At 42.4% G+C, this 23,928-nt stretch overlaps 1 pseudogene; it reads left to right on the forward strand.

Moving 5' to 3' along the window:
• The first annotated feature begins 6,432 nt into the window (after positions 1-6,432).
• The window catches only part of LOC115126341 (solute carrier organic anion transporter family member 1C1-like), a 43,183-nt pseudogene continuing 25,687 nt past the window's right edge, over positions 6,433-23,928 (forward strand).

The raw sequence follows: 23,928 nt of genomic DNA on the forward strand, positions 1-23,928 counted from the left end.
AATTTCGGTGTTCCTCAAGGTTCCGTTTTAGGACCACTATTGTTTTCACTATATATTTTACCTCTTGGGGATGTTATTCGAAAACATAATGTTAACTTTCACTGCTATGCGGATGACACACAGCTGTACATTTCAATGAAACATGGTGAAGCCCCAAAATTGCCCTCGCTAGAAGCATGTGTTTCAGACATAAGGAAGTGGATGGCTGCAAACGTTCTACTATTAAACTCGGACAAAACAGAGATGCTTGTTCTAGGTCCCAAGAAACAAAGAGATCTTCTGTTGAATCTGACAATTAATCTTAATGGTTGTACAGTCGTCTCAAATAAAACTGTGAAGGACCTCGGCGTTACTCTGGACCCTGATCTCTCTTTTGAAGAACATATCAAGACCATTTTGAGGACAGCTTTTTTCCATCTACGTAACATTGCAAAAATCAGAAACTTTCTGTCCAAAAATGATGCAGAAAAATTAATCCATGCTTTTGTCACTTCTAGGTTAGACTACTGCAATGCTCTATTTTCCGGCTACCCGGATAAAGCACTAAATAAACTTCAGTTAGTGCTAAATACGGCTGCTAGAATCCTTCCAGACTCACATTAAGCATCTCCAATCCCAAATTAAATCTAGAATCCGCTTCCTATTTCACAACCAAGCCTCCTTCACTCACGCTGCCAAACATACCCTCGTAAAACTGACTATCCTACCGATCCTCGACTTTGGCGATGTCATTTACAAAATAGCCTCCAACACTCTACTCAGGAAACTGAATGCAGTCTATCACAGTGCCATCCGTTTTGTCACTAAAGCCCCATATACCACCCACCACTGTGACCTGTATGCTCTCGTTGGCTGGCCCTCGCTACATAATCGTCGCCAGACCCACTGGCTCCAGGTCATCTCTAAGTCTTTGCTAGGTAAAGCTTCGCCTTATCTCAGCTCACTGGTCACCATAACAACACCCATCCGTAGCACACGCTCCAGCAGGTATATCTCACTGGTCATCCCCAAAACCAGCACCTCCTTTGGCCGCCTTTCCTTCCAGTTCTCTGCTGCCAATGACTGGAACGAATTGCAAAAATCGCTGAAGCTGGAGACTTATATCTCCCTCATTAACTTTAAGCCTCAGAAATCTGAGCAGTTTACCGATCCCTGCAGCTGTACACAGCCCATCTGTAAATAGCCCAACCAACTACCTACCTCATCCCCATATTGTTTTTATTAACTTTTTTAATTCTTTTGCACTCCAGTATCTCTACTTGCACATCATCATCTGCACATCTATTACTCCAGTGTTCATTTGCTAAATTGTAATTACTTCACTACTATGGCTTATTTATTTCCTTACCTCCCTAATCTTCTACATTTGCACACACTGTATGTAGATTTTTCTATTGTGTTATTGACTGTACTTCTGTTTATGTGTAACTCTGTGTTGATGTTTTTGTCCCACTGCTTTGCTTTATCTTGGCCAGGTCACAGTTGTAAATGACAACTTGTTCTCAACTGACCTACCTGGTTAAATAAAGGTGAAATAAAAAATTAAAAAATGAAGCTATGCTGCCAGTGTATGGAATATTCACACCATGATAGAAGCAGAATTTTAAAGCCATTGGATTTACCAAGGGTCATTAAGTGTGCCCAATTAGTTTCAATTAGGCTTATTATCAAGATGTGGCATGGGAGCATTTCAGGGTTAAACAGCCAGGTAACACCAGATTCAATATGTTTTTTATTAAACTAGACAAGTCAGTTAAGAACGAATTCTTATTTACAATGAAGGCCTACCAGAGAAAAGTTAGTTAACTGCCTTGTTCAGGGGCAGAATGACAGATGGTCAGCTCAGGGATTCAATCCAGCAACCTTTCAGATACTGGCCTAATGCTCTAACCACTGAGCTACCTGCCGCCCAAATAACTATTCCAGGTCCCTAGAACGTCGGGAGATGCATTTTATATTGGCCACTAGGGACAACGGTGAGCGCTATTCCCATCAAGTAGGCTCGCGGCTTCCTAATGCGTGCTACGGCTTGCTAAACCACGAGCTCTGGCTCAGAGGATCGCCGTTTCAATCCCAGTGGTGGGCAATTTAAAAATATATATATATCCCAAACATTAACCCTTACCTTAACCAGTCGGAATTAATGCCTAAACTTAACCTTAAAAAACTTGATGTTTGTGGACAAACGTCGAATGTTGCAATAATACAATGAGATATTGTTGGCCTAACAGGTGCGAGTTTGAATAGTTATTGACACTGTATATCCCTGCAGGTAGAAGTGCTGTAAAACTGTTACAAACTCATATGGTACATATTAGGCATGTATAAATATAAACAAGTATAAATATGTTATACTTTACTGTTTTGAATTATAACATGTTTCACATCAACATGTGAACCTGAGAAAGAAAATGTGTTATGGCTTGTTATGTTGCAAAAAAAACTGTTAATGAGACGTGATCACCTGCAGCTAAATGAATGATTCACAGTACTTAGAGATTTGCTGATCATCACGTCATCAACCTCTCATCATCACGTTCCACACTCATCATCTGCCATCCAAGACATCTAAGGCTTATCTATTTTTTCTCTCTTTCGATGTTTAGGCTATTCCGATTTACCACACATTATATACTTTCCCTGCGTTAGCGGTGATGCTCTATAGCCTAGATTTAATGAACGGCTAAAATAATGGCATGAATTAAGTGTGCTTTTCTATAGTTCTACTCAGACGCGCATCACGTGTTTCGGTTCAATTCTCAGCGGTTTCCATGAACTGAACTATATGCTTCAAATGCTCAGATTGCTCCAATTCTCCGGGCATGTGGTTGCTTGTCAAAGACGGACTGAAATCCACAACCAAAAAATGAACATTCTGAGAAATTGATTGAGTTGATTAATTGAAGAAAGCGATATTGCTATTGGACCATAAAGAATATGGAAAACTGAAAACTGGAAGCAGGGGTTCTGCTACGAAGAAGTTTCAGAGCGGATATAACGTCGACACGTCAAAGCTCTGCAGCCTCTGAGCTCCTTCAGTTCAGAAAAAAATACTTGGGTAAGTAGGAATCAATTAAATATATTTATTGGCTAATGCAACATATTTAGCCCAAAGCCACAGTCCCTGAGATTTCCAGTGTATGAAAACATGTTTTTTTTAAACGAATAACATATTAGGTTATATTATATTTTATCATGGTGGACTGTTAACCAATTATCATTAGATCCTTAAAAACAATAATAATGATGCTCTCGTCAAATGTCACTGCTTGAGAAATACAGATCACAGACATTGTAGGAAGTGCAGCATTGCTGTGGCAACAGTTGCACGTGAAAATGTCATTTACTTTGTTTTGTTGTTCTCTCCTTTATGAACGCCATACATACTGTGTGTTTATCCTGACACACGGAGTTTCTCTTGCAATGAACAATCTGAAGAAAAAAACGACATCATATATCATACATAGTATTTACAATGATTAAATGTGGACACTGGCCCATAAGGAGAAATGTGTAGCCTATTGGACATTATTGGACAAAAGTACAGCTGCATCCACAGATTAGTTTAGGATCACTTGTACGCCTGACTATTTGGTATTTTTTTGAAAAGGTTATTAGGCAAACAGTCTATAATGTTATTAGCTAAGATATGACCTATCAGATTGTCTATAATCAGAGACCTTACCTTTAGCCGACCTACTGAGTAAATTACCTATTAATTAGACACTTGGGTTGCTGAGAGAGAGCGAGAGAGAGATGGGGAGAGAGAGAGGGAGAGAGAAAGAGAGAGATGGGGAGAGCGAGAAAGAGAGAGATGGGGAGAGAGAGAAAGAGAGAGATGAGGAAAGAGAGAGATATGGTGGAGAGAGGGAGAACGAGAAAAAGATAATTACTTGACACATTGTTAAGAATTAACAAAAAAACTGAGCAAACTAGAATGCGATTTGCAGAGAATACACAGTGGCAGAATACCTGACCACTGTGACTGACCCACACTTAAGGAAAGCTGACTATGTACAGACTCAGTGATCATAGCCTTGCTATTGAGAGAGGCCGCCGAAGGCAGACCTGGTTCTCAAGAGAAGACAGGCTATGTGCACACTGCCCACAAAATTAGGTGGATAACTGAGCTGCACTTCCTAACCTCCTGCGAAATGTATGACCATATTAGAGACAGATATTTTCCTCAGATTACACAGACCCACAAAGAATTAGAAAACAACATTGTGATACTCCCATATTTATTGGGTGAAATATCATTGTGTGCAATCATAGCAGCAATATTTGTGATCTGTTGCCACAAGAAAAGGACAATCAGTGAAGAACAAACACCATTGTAAATACAACCCATATTTATGCTGATTTATTTTCCCTTTTGTACTTCAACTATTTGTACATCGTTACAACGCTGTATATATACATAATATGACATTTGAAATGTCTATATTCTTTGGGAACTTTCGTGTGTGTAATGATTACTGTTATTTTTAAATTTTTATTTCACTTTAGTTTATAATTTATTGCACTTGCTTTAGTAATGTAAATATGTTTCCCATGCCAATAAAGCCCCTTGAATTGAAATTGAGAGAGAGAGAGAGAGAGAGAGAGAGAGAGATGGGTAGGGAGAGGAGAGAGAGAGATGGGTAGAGGGAGAGAGAGATGGGGAGAGAGAGAGACACAGAGAGAGAGAATTGGGGAAGAGAGAAAGAAAGAAAGAAAGAAAGAAAGAGAGAGAGAGAGAGAGAGAGAGAACTCTCTGTCTTCTGTGTCCATTGTGTAATTCAGTCATAGTGTACCGTGTCATTCAGCTAGTTAGTTAAAGTGTGCACGTGGTCTGGACAGGGATCAGAGACGGATGGTCTGTTTTACATCTTGATTGAGATTCATTCATGAAACCAAGTGATGAAAATGTCATTTTATTCACACAATGTGACATAAAATAAAGAAAACTACGTTGACCCATTCTGTTCAAGAGTTGTCCAATTATTCAACTTTGAACATATTGGTTTCACTAGGCTGTTTGTGCAATTCTTTTGTCAAGATAATCCATCCAATTATCAAATCCAATTATCAAACTTTGGGCGGCAGGGTAGCCTAGTGGTTAGAACGTTGGACTAGTTAACCGAAAGGTTGCTAGATCAAATTCCCGAGCTGACAAAGTAAAAATCTGTCATTCTTCCCCTGAACAAGGCAGTTGAGCCACTATTCCTAGATTTTGTTCTTAACTGACTTGCCTAGTTAAATAAACTAAAGAAACATTCAGCTACATGTATATGTGATTATTATTGAGCCTACGTCTTGATTTATCGAGGAAACCGTCACTTTTGATTTCTGTCAGCCCCCTCGTAGAATAGATCATGTTTAACATTTGGACGCCCAATGTTGTTATGAATGAACAATTAGGCTATCAAACAATGATAAATCATTGGATAATCAGATGAAGCCATAATAAAGGGGTTATGAATTCAAGTAACATGTAAACAGTAGGCTATAGGCCCTTTTAGTGCATGTGGCTATCTGTACTTTCTGTCTGTTTGCTCCAGTTAGAAAACAAAGGGTGCGTTGTTTACCGTGAGAAACCGCTTGTGGCTTACACACATGATGTTTCGTCATCTCTTCTGTAGGCTACATGATTCAGTTGTTCAATAAGTTGTTCAGAAAATCCCCCTAAAAATGTATACCACCAAGTTGCCACTGTCTTTGATATTAGATTGGTTTGGTCAAACTTTGAAAGCTAAAGTAATATGTTAGCGACCTTGTAAACAAACGCAGCGCCATTTTGGTGGAAGTTGTGCTACTGTACCCTTGACTGGAGACGGCGTTTCCGGCAGAGAGAAAAGGGACATAGGCCTACAACTTGAGGCTTTTCTCATTTGGGCAAAAGTCTGTCCTCCGTCCTCCATCCTCTCTCCTCCGTGACCCCAAAAGTCTGTCCTCCATCCTCTCTCCTCCGTGACCCAAAAGTCTGTCCTCCGTCCTCCATCCTCTCTCCTCCGTGACCCCAAAAGTCTGTCCTCCGTCCTCCATCCTCTCTCCTCCGTGACCCCAAAAGTCTGTCCTCCGTGACCCAAAAGTCTGTCCTCCGTCCTCCATCCTCTCTCCTCCGTGACCCCAAAAGTCTGTCCTCCGTCCTCCATCCTCTCTCCTCCGTGACCCAAAAGTCTGTCCTCCGTCCTCCATCCTCTCTCCTCCGTGACCCAAAAGTCTGTCCTCCATCCTCCATCCTCTCTCCTCCGTGACCCAAAAGTATGTCCACCCCGTGTAAATGTAATTTGGCTGATGAAGTGTGAGTCTCATTTCATTTCTCCAGCCTCCATCTAAACAAATGGAAAAGAAAGGCACCATATAATCCCATATTTTTAGATGATGCCTGTAGCCAGTAATTTACTTTCTTTGGAAAATAATATCTTCCAACAGGTGTGAGTTGAACCAATGACGAAAGATTACAACAGAGAAACTCCTTCACCTGAAGAAAGCATTATCTTCCTTAGAAAGATGGAAGGTTCCATCTAAGGCGAGGTGGACCCCAGACGACGTCTCCTCTACCCCATCATCTTCAGGGATGGAGAGGTCCAGTTGCTCCAGTCTGAAGGTACAGTACTTGTCTCTTCTCATATCACTTCAGGGGAAATTAAAACCCTGTACCGATCTAGGATCAGGTCCCCGTTATTCATATAAACATATTTATCTAAAAGGCAGAACAGATCCTACTCTGTTCTGTTCTGTTCGTCCGTCCCGCCTGTCTGTCTGTCTGTCTGTCTGTCTGTCTGTCTGTCTGTCTGTCTGTCTGTCTGTCTGTCGTCCGTCCGTCTCCGTCCGTCCGTCCGTCCGTCCTGTCTGTCTGTCTGTCTGTCTGTCTGTCTGTCTGTCTGTCTGTCTGTCTGTCTGTCTGTCCGTCCGTCCGTCCGTCTGTCACCATGGAGATTTTAAAGAAGTCATTCAAGTGTGTGTTTAATAAGCTCTCAAAATACGAGATTGTGTGTCGTTATATTTTTCCAGAGGAAGCATATCGATATTAGTAGTCTTACCTACCCTTCAGCTTTTCAGTAGATTACTAGACAAGTATAGGCATAGTGCAACTGCTCTGCCGATACACAGCGCACACAGGATGCCGTAACGTCTTAGAAAGAAAACAAGACACTGTTTAGTCTCCAGGTAAAACACTATTTAGTTTCCAGGTAAAACACTATTTAGTTTCCAGGTAAAACACTATTTAGTCTCCAGGTAAAACACTATTTAGTCTCCAGGTAAAACACTATTTAGTCTCCAGGTAAAACACTATTTAGTCTCCAGGTAAAACACTATTTAGTCTCCAGGTAAAAACACTGTTTAGTCTCCAGGTAAAACACTGTTTAGTCTCCAGGTAAAACAGGTAAAACACTGTTTAGTCTCCAGGTAAAACACTCCAGGTAAAACAGGTAAAAATTTAGTCTCCAGGTAAAACACTGTTTACTCCAGGTTTAGTCTCCAGGTAAAAAAAACACTGTTTAGTATTTAGTCTCCAGGTAAAAAACACTGTAAAACACTATTTAGTTTAGTCTCCAGGTAAAACACTGTTTAGTCTCCAGGTAAAACACTATTTAGTCTCCAGGTAAAACACTGTTTAGTCTCCAGGTAAAAACACTGTTTAGTCTCCAGGTAAAACACTGTTTAGTCTCCAGGTAAAACACTGTTTAGTCTCCAGGTAAAACACTGTTTAGTCTCCAGGTAAAACACTGTTTAGTCTCCAGGTAAAACACTGTTTAGTCTCCAGGTAAAACACTGTTTAGTTTCCAGGTAAAACACTGTTTAGTTCCCAGGTAAAACACTGTTTAGTTTCCAGGTAAAACACTGTTTAGTTCCCAGGTAAAACACTGTTTAGTCTCCAGGTAAAACACTTTTTTTCACGAAAACACCCCAATTAGTAACCTTTTGGTGAAAAGGTTCTACCTGTAACCCAAAGGGATTCCCTTATCAGGACAGTCATTCATCCAAATAACTCATTATGGCAGGTTACTTTTCAATAAGAGTGTAACCAGAAAGTGGTGATTTTAGCCTGTAAATCTTGGTGGGGCAAACAAATGTGTAATGTGGGATTCATGCCAGCAAAACTACTACACAGCACAGCACAACACAACACTAAACAATACATTAATTGCACTATAACAGTGACAAACGGTGCCCATCAAACTGTTAGGGCCTACATAAAGCTGTCCCAACAGCAGAGTCTCAACATCTTACCACTGCTACACCTGGTTATCAGCGGAGCGTTGTCTGGCAGCGAAACAGTTCATTCAGCCTCATTTACCGCCTTTAAAAAAATATGGCTGACTTGGTTAAACAAATGTGGTTTCTTCTGACAATTGAGATGTACAAACTATGGCATAAGGGGACGACAAACAAATGAGAGGCAATCCATTATTTTGATTAAGACATTAATGAGTGAGCTAGGACGGCCGTACAGCAGTCAATATAACTATTTGTTCAGCACTTTTGAAATGTACAGCGACAGAATTCAGAACATGGGCCATTCTTACAGTATTCTCCCTGTACACTAAGTCAGAACCGCAGGATAAATAAAGGGGGCATATAAGCAGACAATGAATGCTCTTACAACATTTGATGAATACATTTCTCTAAAACAGGCTATAGGCTACATGTGCACCACCAAGTCAGAACAGTAGTCGAAATTAAGAGTGGAAAAGGGACCTAATTATTAGGGTGAGGCACATGGGCTACTAACAGCTTACTACACAACATACACTTAGTATTACTTTCTTAGCTACAGTATACATATCTCCCTGGCATATTACATTATTTATGCAGCAGCATACATTACATTTTTGGACTCACCTTGTTGTGCCGTGCTCACTTGAACAGGAAGGTGGTCCGGCGGTTCTTTGTGGAAAAGTTTTGTCATCAAAGTCTGGCATTATCTGGATTTATGGTGTTTTCAAGACAACTGGGAACCCGGAAAAAAAGCAAGGTTGAATCATAATGATGTCAGTGATCTTCAGTCGTAGCTCTAGAAAGAGGCCCGAGTTCTCGAGTTGAGTGACCGCTCAAAACTTATTTTCCCAGTCGGAGCTCATTTTTCCCGAGGTCCCAGTTGTCTTGAACTCACTGAAGTCAGATTTTACAGTTCCGAGTTAACAGTTGTTTTGAGCGCGGAACAAATCATGCTTCATTGAAAGCATGGCCAATGTTGAATGTTTATCATTTTAAACTAGGAAAAGAGACCCTTCATCTTTAACTTTGTACCACACAGACACTCCACTCAATAACAAGCCAAAGATTGCTTTGCAATGCTTGCAGTTAGCCATTGATTCCTTCCAAACCATTAATTTTTTAATTTGCGAAGATCAACTTGTTTTGTAATGTTTATGTCCAATGGCCGATGAGCAATCTATAATTTATCTATAAAAGGATTTGCCAGTAGATTGTCGACTTGAATCATGATGATGACTGCTAGCTAAGATTTGAAAGTATGATGTTGACATGATCAGTCCAATGAAGGCTACTGTAGATGTAATGTGATTAAACATAATTTTATCAGTGGTCAGTGATCTTGAGCCTTCTTGGATGGGCAGTTATAATTTAACTCTATAGCAGCACCCAAGGAGCTTGAATTTTTGAGCTCTACGAATAGACTTGGCGGGGAAGTAGTGTCCCCATGAGTGACAGAACACTGAGCCAATCACGGCGCAACTAGAGAACATTACCAATACCTACTCTCCGTTCTTTCTAGGCTGAAACACCTGCATTTTGGAGAAAAAAAGAGACCATGTTTGTAGGTGGTTTTGTTTGTGTGTGTGTGTGTGTGTCTTGTAATACAGTGTGTGCGTGTCTTTGTGTGCTGTAAGACAGTGTGTGTGTGCTGTAAGACAGTGTGTGTGTGCGTGCTGTAAGACAGTGTGTGTGTGCGTGCTGTAAGACAGTGTGTGTGTGCATGCTGTAAGACAGTGTGTGTGTGCATGCTGTAAGACAGTGTGTATGTGTGCTGTAAGACAGAGTGTGTGTGTGTGCTGTAAGACAGAGTGTGTGTGTGTCTTGTAATACAGTGTGTGCGTGTCTTTGTGTGCTGTAAGACAGTGTGTGTGCGTGCTGTAAGACAGAGTGTGTGTGCGTGCTGTAAGACAGTGTGTATGTGTGCTCTAAGACAGAGTGTGTATGTGTGCTGTAAGACAGTGTGTGTGTGTGCTGTAAGACAGTGTGTGTGTGCTGTAAGACAGTGTGTGTGCATGCTGTATGACAGTGTGTGTGCGTGCTGTAAGACAGTGTGTGTGCGTGCTGTAAGACAGTGTGTATGTGTGCTCTAAGACAGAGTGTGTATGTGTGCTGTAAGACAGAGTGTGTGTGTGTGCTGTAAGACAGTGTGTATGCAGTGTGTATGATATAAGTATGATATACTGTGCTGTAAGACAGTGTGTGTGTGTGCTGTAAGAAAGTGTGTGTGTGTGTGCTGTAAGACAGTGTGTGTGTGTGCTGTAAGACAGTGTGTGTGTGTGCTGTAAGACAGTGTGTGTGTGTGCTGTAAGACAGTGTGTGTGTGTGCTGTAAGACAGTGTGTATGTGTGTGCTGTAAGACAGAGTGTGTGTGTGTGCTGTAAGACAGTGTGTGTGTGTGTGTGCTGTGTAAGAAAGTGTGTGTGTGTGTGCTGTAAGACAGAGTGTGTGTGTGTGCTGTAAGACAGTGTGTGTGTGTGTGTATGATATAAGTATGATATACTGTGCTGTAAGTCAGTGTGTGTGTGTGTGTGCTGTAAGACAGAGTGTGTGTGTGTGCTGTAAGACAGAGTGTGTGTGTGTGCTGTAAGACAGTGTGTATGCACAGTGTGTATGCAGTGTGTAAAGTATGATATACTGTACAATCTTTGGTTTCCCTAATTGATTCTTTCAAAACAGAAACTTGAGTGAACTTGACTGCAGTGGAACGTAGTGAATATTATCTAATAATGACCATTCAAGGTGTTACACTAAACAAAAATAACATGAAGTTTCTATACCGAACAAAAATATAAATGCAACATGCAACAATTTCAAAGATTTTACTGAGTTGCAGTTCATATAAGGAAAATAAATGTATTAGGCCCTAATCTATGTAATTCGCATGACTGGGGATACAGATATGCATCTGTTGGTCACAGATATCTCTTATTAAAATAAAAGGTAAGGACGTGGATCATAATACCCAGTCATTATCTGATGTGACCACCATTTGCATCCAGCGTGACACGTCTCCCAAAGGTGATCAGCCTGTACAGCTCTGGTGGACATTCCTGCAGTCAGCATGTAAATTGAGATATCTGTGGCATTGTGTTGTGTCTCAAAACTGCACATTTTATAGTGGCCATTTATTTTCCCCAGCACGTGGTGCACCTATGTAATGATTATGCTGTTTATTCAGCTTCTTGAAATGCTACACCTGTCAGGTGGATGGATTATCTTAGCAAAGGAGAAATGCTCACTATGGGCCCTCAACACTTAGCCCTTAGTGCCCTTTGAACTGCAACCCCCTTCCCTCCCCCATACCCTGCAGGGTATTGTAAAGAGGGAAAAAAATGTCCTGACCCAGTGTGTGTGTGTGTGTGTGTGTGTGTGTGTGTGTGTGTGAGTGTGTGAGTGTGTGAGTGTGTGAGTGTGTGAGTGTGTGAGTGAGTGAGTGAGAGAAAAGGAGAGAGAGAGAGACTGTTTGTGTCTGTGTACTGTTTGCCAGTAGCGTGTGTACAGTGGTTGTCTTGGTATATGATTAGTGCAGCAGATGACGACTTTACTCTCTCCACTGGCTTCCAGTTGAAGCTCGCATCCGCTACAAGACCATGGTGCTTGCCTACGGAGCTGTGAGGGGAACGGCACCTCAGTACCTCCAGGCTCTGATCAGGCCCTACACCCAAACAAGGGCACTGCGTTCATCCACCTCTGGCCTGCTCGCCTCCCTACCACTGAGGAAGTACAGTTCCCGCTCAGCCCAGTCAAAACTGTTCGCTGCTCTGGCCCCCCAATGGTGGAACAAACTCCCTCACGACGCCAGGACAGCGGAGTCAATCACCACCTTCCGGAGACACCTGAAACCCCACCTCTTTAAGGAATACCTAGGATAGGATAAAGTAATCCTTCTCACCCCCCTTAAAAGACTTAGATGCACTATTGTAAAGTGGCTGTTCCACTGGATGTCATAAGGTGAAAGCACCAATTTGTAAGTCGCTCTGGATAAGAGCGTCTGCTAAATGACTTAAATGTAAATGTAAATGTACTGTACATTAGCTTTGCACAGTGTATAAACAAGCACTGCATCTGTAAAATGAATGAGGTAGCCCTCAGCAGCAAGTGACTTACTGTAACAGAGTTTAGGGCCTGTCCTTGTCCTGATCTGGGCTCAAACAAGGGACCTTCATGGTCCTGTGTTGCTCAGTTTGTGAGAGCCTGATGCAACGCCAGGGTGGTGGGTCCAATGGCCACCCATAAGAAGAAATGTAAGTTGCTCAGGATACAAGCTTCTGCTAAATGGCATATGTTAAGCAGCACCGTCAACACCAGTGACCCAGAAAAGCCCAGGCGTTAATCGTGTCTTGGGCTACAGTACTTCTAGGTCTTGTGCGATGGACCCTACTACTGCACTGCGCACACAGCTAACTACTTCCCAGTGTCACATCAGCTACAGGGTCATTCGATTAAATTATTCTCTTTTGGGTATTGTAATTTACTGGAAAAATCCATGAATTAAATAATTGTTTTTTCTTTCATGAAGAGCACATATTCAACTTAATAAAAAGATATGCTTTCCCATTTCAAGAGGTTAAATGACTATATTAAGTGCCTATTAAGTACCAGATGAAGTAACAGGGTTGATGATTTCTTCTTAAATCAGCCATAAATCTCATTGTGCCCCCTAGCCCCAACAGGTTTTAAATCAGCCATACATCTCCTTGTGCCCCCCTAGCCCCAACAGGTTTTAAATCAGCCATACATCTCCTTGTGCCCCCCTAGCCCCAACAGGTTTTAAATCAGCCATACATCTCCTTGTGCCCCCCTAGCCCCAACAGGTTTTAAATCAGCCATACATCTCCTTGTGCCCCCCTAGCCCCAACAGGTTTTAAATCAGCCATACATCTCCTTGTGCCCCCTAGCCCCAACAGGTTTTAAATCAGCCATACATCTCCTTGTGCCCCCTAGCCCCAACAGGTTTTAAATCAGCCATACATCTCCTTGTGCCCCCTAGCCCCAACAGGTTTTAAATCAGCCATACATCTCCTTGTGCCCCCTAGCCCCAACAGGTTTTAAATCAGCACTACATCTCCTTGTGCCCCCCTAGCCCCAACAGGTTTTAAATCAGCACTACATCTCCTTGTGCCCCCCTAGCCCCAACAGGTTTTAAATCAGCCATACATCTCCTTGTGCCCTCCTAGCCCCAACAGGTTTTAAATCAGCCATACATCTCCTTGTGCCCCCCTAGCCCCAACAGGTTTTAAATCAGCCATACATCTCCTTGTGACAGAGGGAACGGAAGCTTGGTGTGTGTAACAGGGAGTGGAAGTTGAATGCAAGCTTTAACCCTCAAAAATTATATTGTAAAAAAAAAAAAAAAAATCTCACCGGTCTGTGGGTAGCAAGGTTGACGTGCTATGCTCGACCAGCTCAGCTTAGATTTTACCTTAAAATTAATCACTAATCACAATTATAATCTTGAGAAATGACTTTGTCAAAGCAACAAAATAAATGTATTTATGATGGTGAAAACGGTACAATGATGGTGAAAACTTGGAGAGATTTTGGTGCTCATGTAACGGATGTGAAACGGCTAGCTAGTTAGCGGTGGTGCGCGCTAAATAGCGTTTCAATCGGTGACGTCACTTCCTCTGAGACCTTGAAGTAGTGGTTCCCCTTGCTCTGCAAGGGCCGCGGCTTTTGTGGAGCGATGGGTAACGATGCTTCGAGGGTGACTGTTGTTGATGTGTGCAGAGGGTCCCTGGTTCGCACCCGGGTTTTGGCGAGGGGACGGTCTAAAGTTATACTGTTACACACACACCCACTGGGGGAAAAAACTGGTTGAGTTAACATTGTTACAACGTATGTTGACGTGGAATCTACGTGGAAAATACATTCGTTTAAAAAAAAAAGTAAATCAATGTAAACTGTCGTTTTGATGTTAAAATATCAAACACAAGATTATGTCATTATGTTAAAAAAAAAAAGAACATAAACAAACCTTGTATAAAATATGTTGAAATTATATCCTCTATCAGACAAAAGTCCAGCCCTGCTTAGCTATGATATTTGTCACTGTCTATAACCAAATGCACTGTCGTGAGAATGCTTATTGAGAGATCTCCACTTAAAAACTAAATAGATTCACTGTTGCTATCAAAGTAATTCCAAAGGGTAGGTTTTTTAACGGGGCAAATTAAATGTGAGCATACAACAGGTATAGTTTCAATTCAACCCAGAATTCAACTAAACCAAAAACATGACATTGTTTTTCTATTGGAATTTGGGTTGTGGTTGTCTTTTTGAGTGGGTTATAGGTTGTAATCTCATTTTATCTTGGTGTGCCCAGTGGGGAGGGACATGTTAAAATGTAGAATTCATATAGAAAATCAGATTAATAGAATTGTCCATGTGGTACATATAAAAGGGCCCTTCATTTAATATAGCGTGCTTTTAAGTACAATATTGTTGGACAATTTCTACTTAGAATATAAAGGGACGAAAAAGGGACTCATTTCGTTGAATGATCCTACAATAGACGCAGCAAAATAAAATGAGCAAGTTTGGTTTCTGTTTTTTGACAACTTTTTCTAACAGGACGTGTTTTGGGATGTACTCTGATTGAGCTTGTAGACTCACGGTCACGGTTTCTCAGTGTATTTTTGGATGTACTCTGATTGAGCTTGTAGACTCGCGGTCATGGTTTCTCAGTGTATTTGGGATGTACTCTGAGCTTGTAGAGACTCAGTGTATTTTGGGATGTACTCTGATTGAGCTTGTCGCGGTCATGGTTTCTCAGTGTATTTGGGATGTACTCGCGGTCACGGTTTCTCAGTGTATTTGGGATGATTGAGCTTGTAGACTCGCGGTCACGGTTTCTCAGTGTATTTGGGATGTACTCTGATTGAGCTTGTAGACTCGCGGTCACGGTTTCTCAGTGTATTTGGGATGTACTCTGATTGAGCTTGTAGACTCGCGGTCACGGTTTCTCAGTGTATTTGGGATGTACTCTGATTGAGCTTGTAGACTCACGGTCAAGGTTTCTCAGTGTATTTTTGGATGTACTCTGATTGAGCTTGTAGACTCGCGGTCATGGTTTCTCAGTGTATTTGGGATGTACTCTGATTGAGCTTGTAGACTCGCTGTCACGGTTTCTCAGTGTATTTGGGATGTACTCTGATTGAGCTTGTAGACGGTCATGGTTTCTCAGTGTATTTTTGGATGTACTCTGATTCATGGATTCTCAGTGTATTTGGGATGTACTCTGATTGAGCTTGTAGACTCGGCAGTGTATTTGGGATGTACTCTGATTCACATGGTTTCTCAGTGTATCTGGGATGTACTCTGAGCTTGTAGACTCGCGGTCACGGTTTCTCAGTGTATTTTTGGATGTACTCTGGTTGAGCTTGTAGACTCGCGGTCACGGTTTCTCAGTGTACTTGGGATGTACTCTGAGCTTGTAGACTCGCGGTCACGGGTTCTCAGTGTATTTTTGGATGTACTCTGATTGAGCTTGTAGACTCGCGGTCACGGTTTCTCAGTTTGTTTCCTTTTAATTTATTTTCTAAAAGTGCAGAAAATGTGCATGTACTTTTATCCTCATTTTCAGTATTTTACATTTTAACTCTTACAACTGTCAAATCGGTGTTCCATTAAGTATGACAAGATTTCATGGAGTAGAAAAGAGACTCAGAAACTCTTGGAGGATGATGTTTTTTTATTTTATTTTTTTACATTATTAAAAGTACAAAGAATTAATTTCCAGATTTATGTAAGTGAAATGTTAATTTATAATGCTGAGGCCTGCTGTGTTCCTGAAGTTAATTTCCTGAGTGTATTACTTTGACCCCAGATCAAGGTAGGGTCTTGTGCAAGTATTCTAGCCAGTCACAGGGTTGCCACACAGACATATAACATGAGCTAAATCACAGCTCCTAGGAATTCAGTTTGTGGGATTCAGGGAATCTGGACTTTTTATACTTGGTCAAATCTTTCTCAGGAAGTCTCCCCATGGCCTCTGTCACATCTGGGTTCAAATACTATTCGAAATCATTTCAAATACTTGATTGAGGCTTGATTGAGCTTGCCTTGTGCACTGGAAGTAATAGAATAGATGTATGAGAAAATCCTGCCCATCTGGCACTACCAGGAAGGCTAAAGCAAACGATCAAAATTATTTTCAAGATTTCCAATAATTTGAATCCAGGTCTGGCCTAAGTTCTGGTGTAAAACTGCATTTACACAGTCAGCAAATTTCGGATAATTTATTCACTAAATTGTATTTGGACCAATCAGATCAGCTCTGAAAAAGATTGGTGAAAATATCTAGGATCAGTCAAATGACCCAATTAGTGGTAAAAATATAATAATTGGGCTTCCTGTGTTAACACAGCCTTGGAGGATGTAATGTGGGGGACCCCTATACCTTGACAGCAGAACCCAGTACCTTATGTTGTAGCTCCTAAGTGTTAAAGCTTAAAGCTGCATCAGATATTTTTCAGAGCTGATCTGATTTGTCAAAAGACCAATTAGCGGGGGGGAAAAGTTGTACAGAAACAAAGGGGCTATTCTATTCTACTGAAGTCCCCTCCTGCCCAACCCACCAAGCCTAATTACTCAGTGATGTAACGACTGTATTCTAAAATCCACCCGCATCATTCGGATTTAGGCTGACTGACTGAGATGGACTAGTGTGTTGTGTGTGTTGGATCTGAAATTAATTCATTCATTCAACCAATTTAGACCCATCAGACTAATGGTATCTGAGGTGTTGCTGGATCTGTAAACAGCTTCACCATTATCTATGTGAATGATTGAATGAATGAATGAATGAATGAATGAACTGGCCTCGTTCCCAGGAAGACTGTTGCTGAAATGTAATTTGTCTCAGGCCGAAATTAGAAAGGTCTTATTGTAAAAAGCTAAGGAATCAACATAAGTTGATGACAACATACTGTATGTTAATGACATTGATGAAAGCATAAATGAATGGCATGGAAATCATTTTAAGTGACGTCTCAGTTACGACTTTGCCGGAAACATTTTCCCAGAAGCAGAATCTCTGCATCGCAAGGCCAGTGTCATATCGTCAGCGTTCAGAGAAACACAGTACATCTGAGGTCAAGTTGCTACAGTTGAAAATATTTGAATAGAAATATGAATGATGTATGTCTTACTGAACCACTGGTAACTCAGATGAGAGTCTTTGTGCTTCTTCTCTGATGGACAGAAATAGAGATGTCCTGGTCTATCTGAGGTGAAGTCTTTGTGTCCAACTCTGCCTTTTGAAGAAAGGATCTCACTGATGACAACCCCCCCAGATCACTGCAGGGCTATTTTCATCCCGATCAATTTTCATCCCTAACAATGTAGTCCGGAGACTGATGCTGACACTCACCTGTTTCCAATTAACTGTCCTGAGTTATTGCCATGAGGCTGAATATGTCAGAGTCATGAGATTATGACTCATGAGATTGAAGACCTCTTTTAATCCTGTTTTTGTGAAGACTGCCTACGGAGATCAACAACGAGCGAGGACTCGGTGCTCAGCATTCTTAGACCAGGCACTTATTAGTCTGATTTTGTTGTAAAAAAATATATTTTTATTTTCTTGACCTCCTTCTCTCTCTTCTTCTTCTTCTTCTCCATCTCTTTAGATGTTCCTGGCGGCCCTGTCCTTTGCCTACTTCTCTAAGGCCTTGTCTGGGAGTTACATGAAAAGTACGATAACCCAGCTGGAGAGGAGATTTGATATCCCAAGTTATTTGATAGGTGTTATCGACGGGAGCTTTGAAATAGGTAAATACTGTACCCGCATACCTACAGTACATGTTTGGTTTGCTTCTCTACCTAGCTATGCATTCATGTTTCTTATTCCTCTTCTTCCTCCTTCTCTTCTTCTTCTTCCTTCTTCCTCGTTCTCTTCTTCTTCTTCCTTCTTCCTCCTTCTCTTCTTCTTCTTCTTCCTCCTTCTCTTCTTCTTCCTTCTTCCTCCTTCTCTTCTTCTTCTTCCTTCTTCCTCCTTCTCTTCTTCTTCTTCCTTCTTCCTCCTTCTCTTCTTCTTCTTCCTTCTTCCTCCTTCTCTTCTTCTTCTTCCTTCTTCCTCCTTCTCTTCTTCTTCTTCCTCCTTCTCTTCTTCTTCTTCCTTCTTCCTCCTTCTCTTCTTCTTCCTTCTTCCTCCTTCTCTTCTTCTTCTTCCTTCTTCCTCCTTCTCTTCTTCCTTCTTCCTCCTTCTCTTCTTCTTCTTCTTCTTCTTCCTCCTTCTCTTCTTCTTCTTCCTTCTTCCTCCTTCTCTTCTTCTTCCTGCTTCTTCCTCCTCTTCTTCTTCTTCTTCCTCCTTCTCTTCTTCTTCTTCTTCTTCTTCTTCCTTCTTTTCTTCTTCTTCTTCCTCCTCTTCTTCTTCTTCTTCTTCCTCCTTCTCTTCTTCTTCTACCAACTTAACTATTCATACTGTATGTTTCACGGAAATGTTAGGGTGCATCAGTTGGATGAGCCACGATTACGTCTTCCCGTGCGTGTCATCGTAGGATCAACACACTATATGCCAATTCACGAGCTTCCCTTTTTAAATCAATGGTGGGTGGTGTAATATAACCTCAAAAGCTAATAGAGCTAATACCTAATCTATGTTCATTATAGCCCTGTAGTTCTACAAGGCATCAGTGGTGTTGAATGCTGCTACACTAGTGCTCTTATTGTCAGCATATGACCCTGGTCTGTAATGCCAGTCGCTGGAGTTTCTATGGCCATGTATGTTTTCCGTAGGCAATTGCATCAAAAGTAGGGCTTCTTTGTTAAAGCAGAGATCATATGTCCACATGCTGGATCCTTTGGCTCACTGTGTTAGAGCATATAGGTGATTGATTAACATCAGAGTTGTATTATAACCTAATGAAGACAGCTTGTCTGTCCAAACGTTGGCTATTCAATTATTGCATCTGAGCTCCTAGAGTGTGAGGCTCTCCTTCTTTCAACTTTTGGTACAATATATGTGCCGTTGTCAATGTTGATAGTTCCGTAAGCACTTTTGGATAAAAGTGTCTGCTAAATGACCATCATAAAGTCATATCAGAATAATATCCTGACGCTCTACATTTTCTCAGGTATAAAAACAGAATCACATCTGTGGTTCAGATGTAAACGTCTCTTGACCAATAGTGTTGTTGTTCTGGAAGTGTGACCCCCCCTGCAACTGTCAAAGGTGCCCAACCATATCTCCTTCCCTTCATCCCTGTATTGTAGGTAACCTATTGGTGATAGCCTTTGTGAGTTATTTTGGTGCCAAGCTTCATCGACCTAAGATCATAGCGATCGGATGTGTCCTGATGTCGTTTGGGACGTTCCTCATCGCCATGCCTCATTTTATTTTAGGACGGTAAGTAGTAAGACGAGTACACAACTTGTCGTCGGAACATGAGAATGTATTGACCTCTCTGTGTTTTGTAGGGTGGCTCACATTTCAGTTATGTTTTTACAGTGAGATAGTAGTTTAATCTTAAGTTTAGGTTAACATGTTGCACAAAGGTTTATTGTCACTGACAAAGTAACTGCTGTAGACGCTGGGAGTCGAGTAGACGTGACAGTAACATTATCATGACGTATCATGACGTTATCATGACGTGGGTTGGATTACGTGGGTTGGATTACGTGGGTTGGATTACGTGGGTTGGATTACGTGGGTTGGATTACGTGGGTTGGATTACGTGGGTTGGATTACGTGGGTTGGATTACGTGGGTTGGATTACGTGGGTTGGATTACGTGGGTTGGATTACGTGGGTTGGATTACGTGGGTTGGATTACAAATGAATGTTTAGATTATTTTATTTGTTGAGGAATTACATGTTTGAATCTAATGCCACCTAATGGATGCTTTACCCATCGCCTAGCCTAACAGTCACATTGGTATTTTGTACTCAGCTATAAGTTCCAATCGTCAGTTAGAGCGTCCATGAATTCAACCACTACCTTCGGTCCATGTCCAGCAAGCTCAGCTGAGTCCACACAGGCAGGTGACAAGGCCTCTATACTGCCGTCTGTAGGTAAGACATGGTAACTAAACCATATACACAGACATGCAGTACAAATTCAACCCCCTACCACCTCCCCTTGACCCTAACTCTTCACTGTTTGTAGATCTGTAAGATGGAAGAAGTAATATAGTGGGAGCTCCAACACTACACTGCTTACATCTACTCAGACCCTACATATTTTCTAACATTGAAGGGTTAGGGCCAATGGGAGGTTGTACGGAAGGAATTCAGACTGGCTGATGTCCAGGATACTAGAACATTGATAGGTTAAGACCAACGGGAGGGGTAAAGGAGGGAATTCAGACTGGCTGATGTCCAGGATACTAGAACATTGATAGGTTAAGACCAATGGGAGGGGTAAAGGAGGGAATTCAGACTGGCTGATGTCCAGGATACTAGAACATTGATAGGTTAAGACCAATGGGAGGGGTAAAGGAGGGAATTCAGACTGGCTGATGTCCAGGATACTAGAACATTGATAGGTTAAGACCAATGGGAGGGGTAAAGGAGGGATTCAGACTGGCTGATGTCCAGGATACTAGAACATTGATAGGTTAAGACCAATGGGAGGGGTAAAGGAGGGAATTCAGACTGGCTGATGTCCAGGATACTAGAACATTGATAGGTTAAGACCAATGGGAGGGGTAAAGGAGGGAATTCAGACTGGCTGATGTCCAGGATACTAGAACATTGATAGGTTAAGACCAATGGGAGGGGTAAAGGAGGGAATTCAGACTGGCTGATGTCCAGGATACTAGAACATTGATAGGTTAAGACCAACGGGAGGGGTAAAGGAGGGAATTCAGACTGGCTGATGTCCAGGATACTAGAACATTGATAGGTTAAGACCAACGGGAGGGGTAAAGGAGGGAATTGTGACCGGCAGTTTTTCATCCATTAAATCATTAAATTCTACTATGATATTGTGGCATCTAATGCTGTATTTAAGCATGTTTTTTCTTTCTTTCCTCTAAATGACAGGCTGTGAGCAAGAGTCCAGTGTGTCTATGTGGATCTATGTGTTCCTGGGTAATGTGTTAAGAGGGATAGGAGAGACTCCTGTACATCCGTTGGGAATCTCCTATATAGATGACTACGCCAGGTCTGAGAATGCAGCCCTTTACATTAGTAAGATAACATGTTTTTTCCGTCTCACAAAAAAAAAAAAAAAAGTATATTCATTATAACTTTCAGAATCATTTGTTTAAAGTAGGATAGGTCATCTATCATGTCGCTAAATTAAGTTGGTGTCTTTTCTATGTTTGAATGTTTCAGGCTGTGTCCAGACCATATCAATCATAGGTCCCGTCTTTGGCTACTTACTAGGATCCTTGTGTGCCAAGATATATGTTGACGTAGGATACGTGAACATGGGTGAGTCGATTCAGACAACGACCATATTACTGGCGTCGTATATACAGCCACGGTGGTGCCATTACGTAATGACATAAATCCAGTTCAGTTCCTATATACTCATGGTGCTGTTACTGCAGACGCTTTAATCCAGAGCAATTTACAGTCACGCGTCTATACTTACAGTCACACCCCAGCGGGAATCGAACTCACGACCTTTGGTGTTGCAAGCACTATGCTCTATAGCAGGTTTTCCCAAGCTCGGTCCTGCCCCCCCCCCCCCGGCACTACACAGCTAATTAACCAACTCAGGACCGAGAATAGGAAACCCTGGTCCTGCCCCGGCACTACACAGCTAATTAACCAACTCAGGACCGAGAATAGGAAACCCTGGTCCTGCCCCCCCCGGCACTACACAGCTAATTAACCAACTCAGGACCGAGAATAGGAAACCCTGGTCCTGCCCCCCCCGGCACTACACAGCTAATTAACCAACTCAGGACCGAGAATAGGAAACCCTGGTCCTGCCCCCCCCCGGCACTACACAGCTAATTAACCAATTCAGGTCCGAGAATAGGAAACCCTGGTCCTGCCCCCCCCCCGGCACTACACAGCTAATTAACCAACTCAGGACCGAGAATAGGAAACCCTGGTCCTGCCCCCCCTGGCACTACACAGCTAATTAACCAACTCAGGACCGAGAATAGGAAACCCTGGTCCTGCCCCCGGCACTACACGGCTAATTAACCAACTCAGGACCGAGAATAGGAAACCCTGGTCCTGCCCCCCCCCCGGCACTACACAGCTAATTAACCAACTCAGGACCGAGAATAGAAACCCTGGTCCTGCACCCCCCCGGCACTACACAGCTAATTAACCAACTCAGGACCGAGAATAGGAAACCCTGGTCCTGCCCCCCCCCGGCACTACACAGCTAATTAACCAACTCAGGACCGAGAATAGGAAACCCTGGTCCTGGTCCTGCCCCCTCCCTGGCACTACACAGCTAATTAACCAACTCAGGACCGAGAATAGGAAACCCTGGTCCTGCCCCCCCGGCACTACACGGCTAATTAACCAACTCAGGACCGAGAATAGGAAACCCTGGTCCTGCCCCCCCCGGCACTACACAGCTAATTAACCAACTCAGGACCGAGAATAGGAAACCCTGGTCCTGCACCCCCGGCACTACACAGCTAATTAACCAACTCAGGACCGAGAATAGGAAACCCTGGTCCTGCCCCCCGGCACTACACGGCTAATTAACCAACTCAGGACCGAGAATAGGAAACCCTGGTCCTGCCCCCCGGCACTACACAGCTAATTAACCAACTCAGGACCGAGAATAGGAAACCCTGGTCCTGCAGCCCCGGCACTACACAGCTAATTAACCAACTCAGGACCGAGAATCGGAAACCCTGGATTGTTCTCTGTTCACATACTGATTTAACTGAATCCTAAATGGCTTTGAGCCCAACCCTGTTGGTTATATGATCCTGCTACACCTGTCCTTCTCCAGAGACTATCACCATCACCCCAGGCGATGCCCGCTGGGTGGGGGCGTGGTGGCTGGGGTACCTCATAGCCGGGGCTATCACCCTCATGTCTGCTGTACCCTTCTGGTTCCTGCCCAAGTCGCTGCCTATTCCCGTGGATAAGCAACTTAATGCCAACTTCACCCCAGAACAGACCCGGTTCATCAAGGACTCTCCCTCAGCCATGGAACATAAGTTTACACCAGAGGAACCAGCCAACTTCCATCAAATGGCTAAAGGTACCTTAATATCCCCTGGCCTGGCTTTTGAGAAGACCCATAACAACATACAGTACAGGCCTAATGATCAGATGAGTGTATACTTCAGGCAGGGTCAAATTAGGTTAGGGATACAGTAACGCATTGGAGAGGATCTACTACACTCTTAAACATAAAAACGTGTTCTGGAATGTTTCTTTGGCTGTGCCCATAGGAGAACCCTCTGAAGAACCATTTTATGTTCTAGGTAGAACCCTTTTGGGTTCCGTGTAGAACCCAAAAGTGGAAAGGGTTCTACCTGGAATCCAAAAAGTGTTCTTCAAAGGGCTCTCCTATGGGCACAGCCTAAGAAACCTAGGTTCTAGATAAAACACGTTTTTTCTAAGAGGGCTCTACTTCAGAGGGCTCAGAGAGTACACTCTGGACTATCTGAGCCCTCTGAAGAAGTAGATATGGTCGTCTCCAATAGCATTATTCATTCTCTTTCCATCTGTATGTCAATGCAGTTTTATACGGAGGTGAATGGTACATTATCTATTTTTTTACCTTTAAAAGAACAAATTCTTATTTAAAATGACGGCCAAACCCGGACGAAACAAGGAACAATA

The sequence above is a fragment of the Oncorhynchus nerka genome, linkage group LG9a (genome assembly GCF_034236695.1).
Source record: "Oncorhynchus nerka isolate Pitt River linkage group LG9a, Oner_Uvic_2.0, whole genome shotgun sequence".
Classification (NCBI taxonomy): Eukaryota; Metazoa; Chordata; class Actinopteri; order Salmoniformes; family Salmonidae; genus Oncorhynchus; species Oncorhynchus nerka.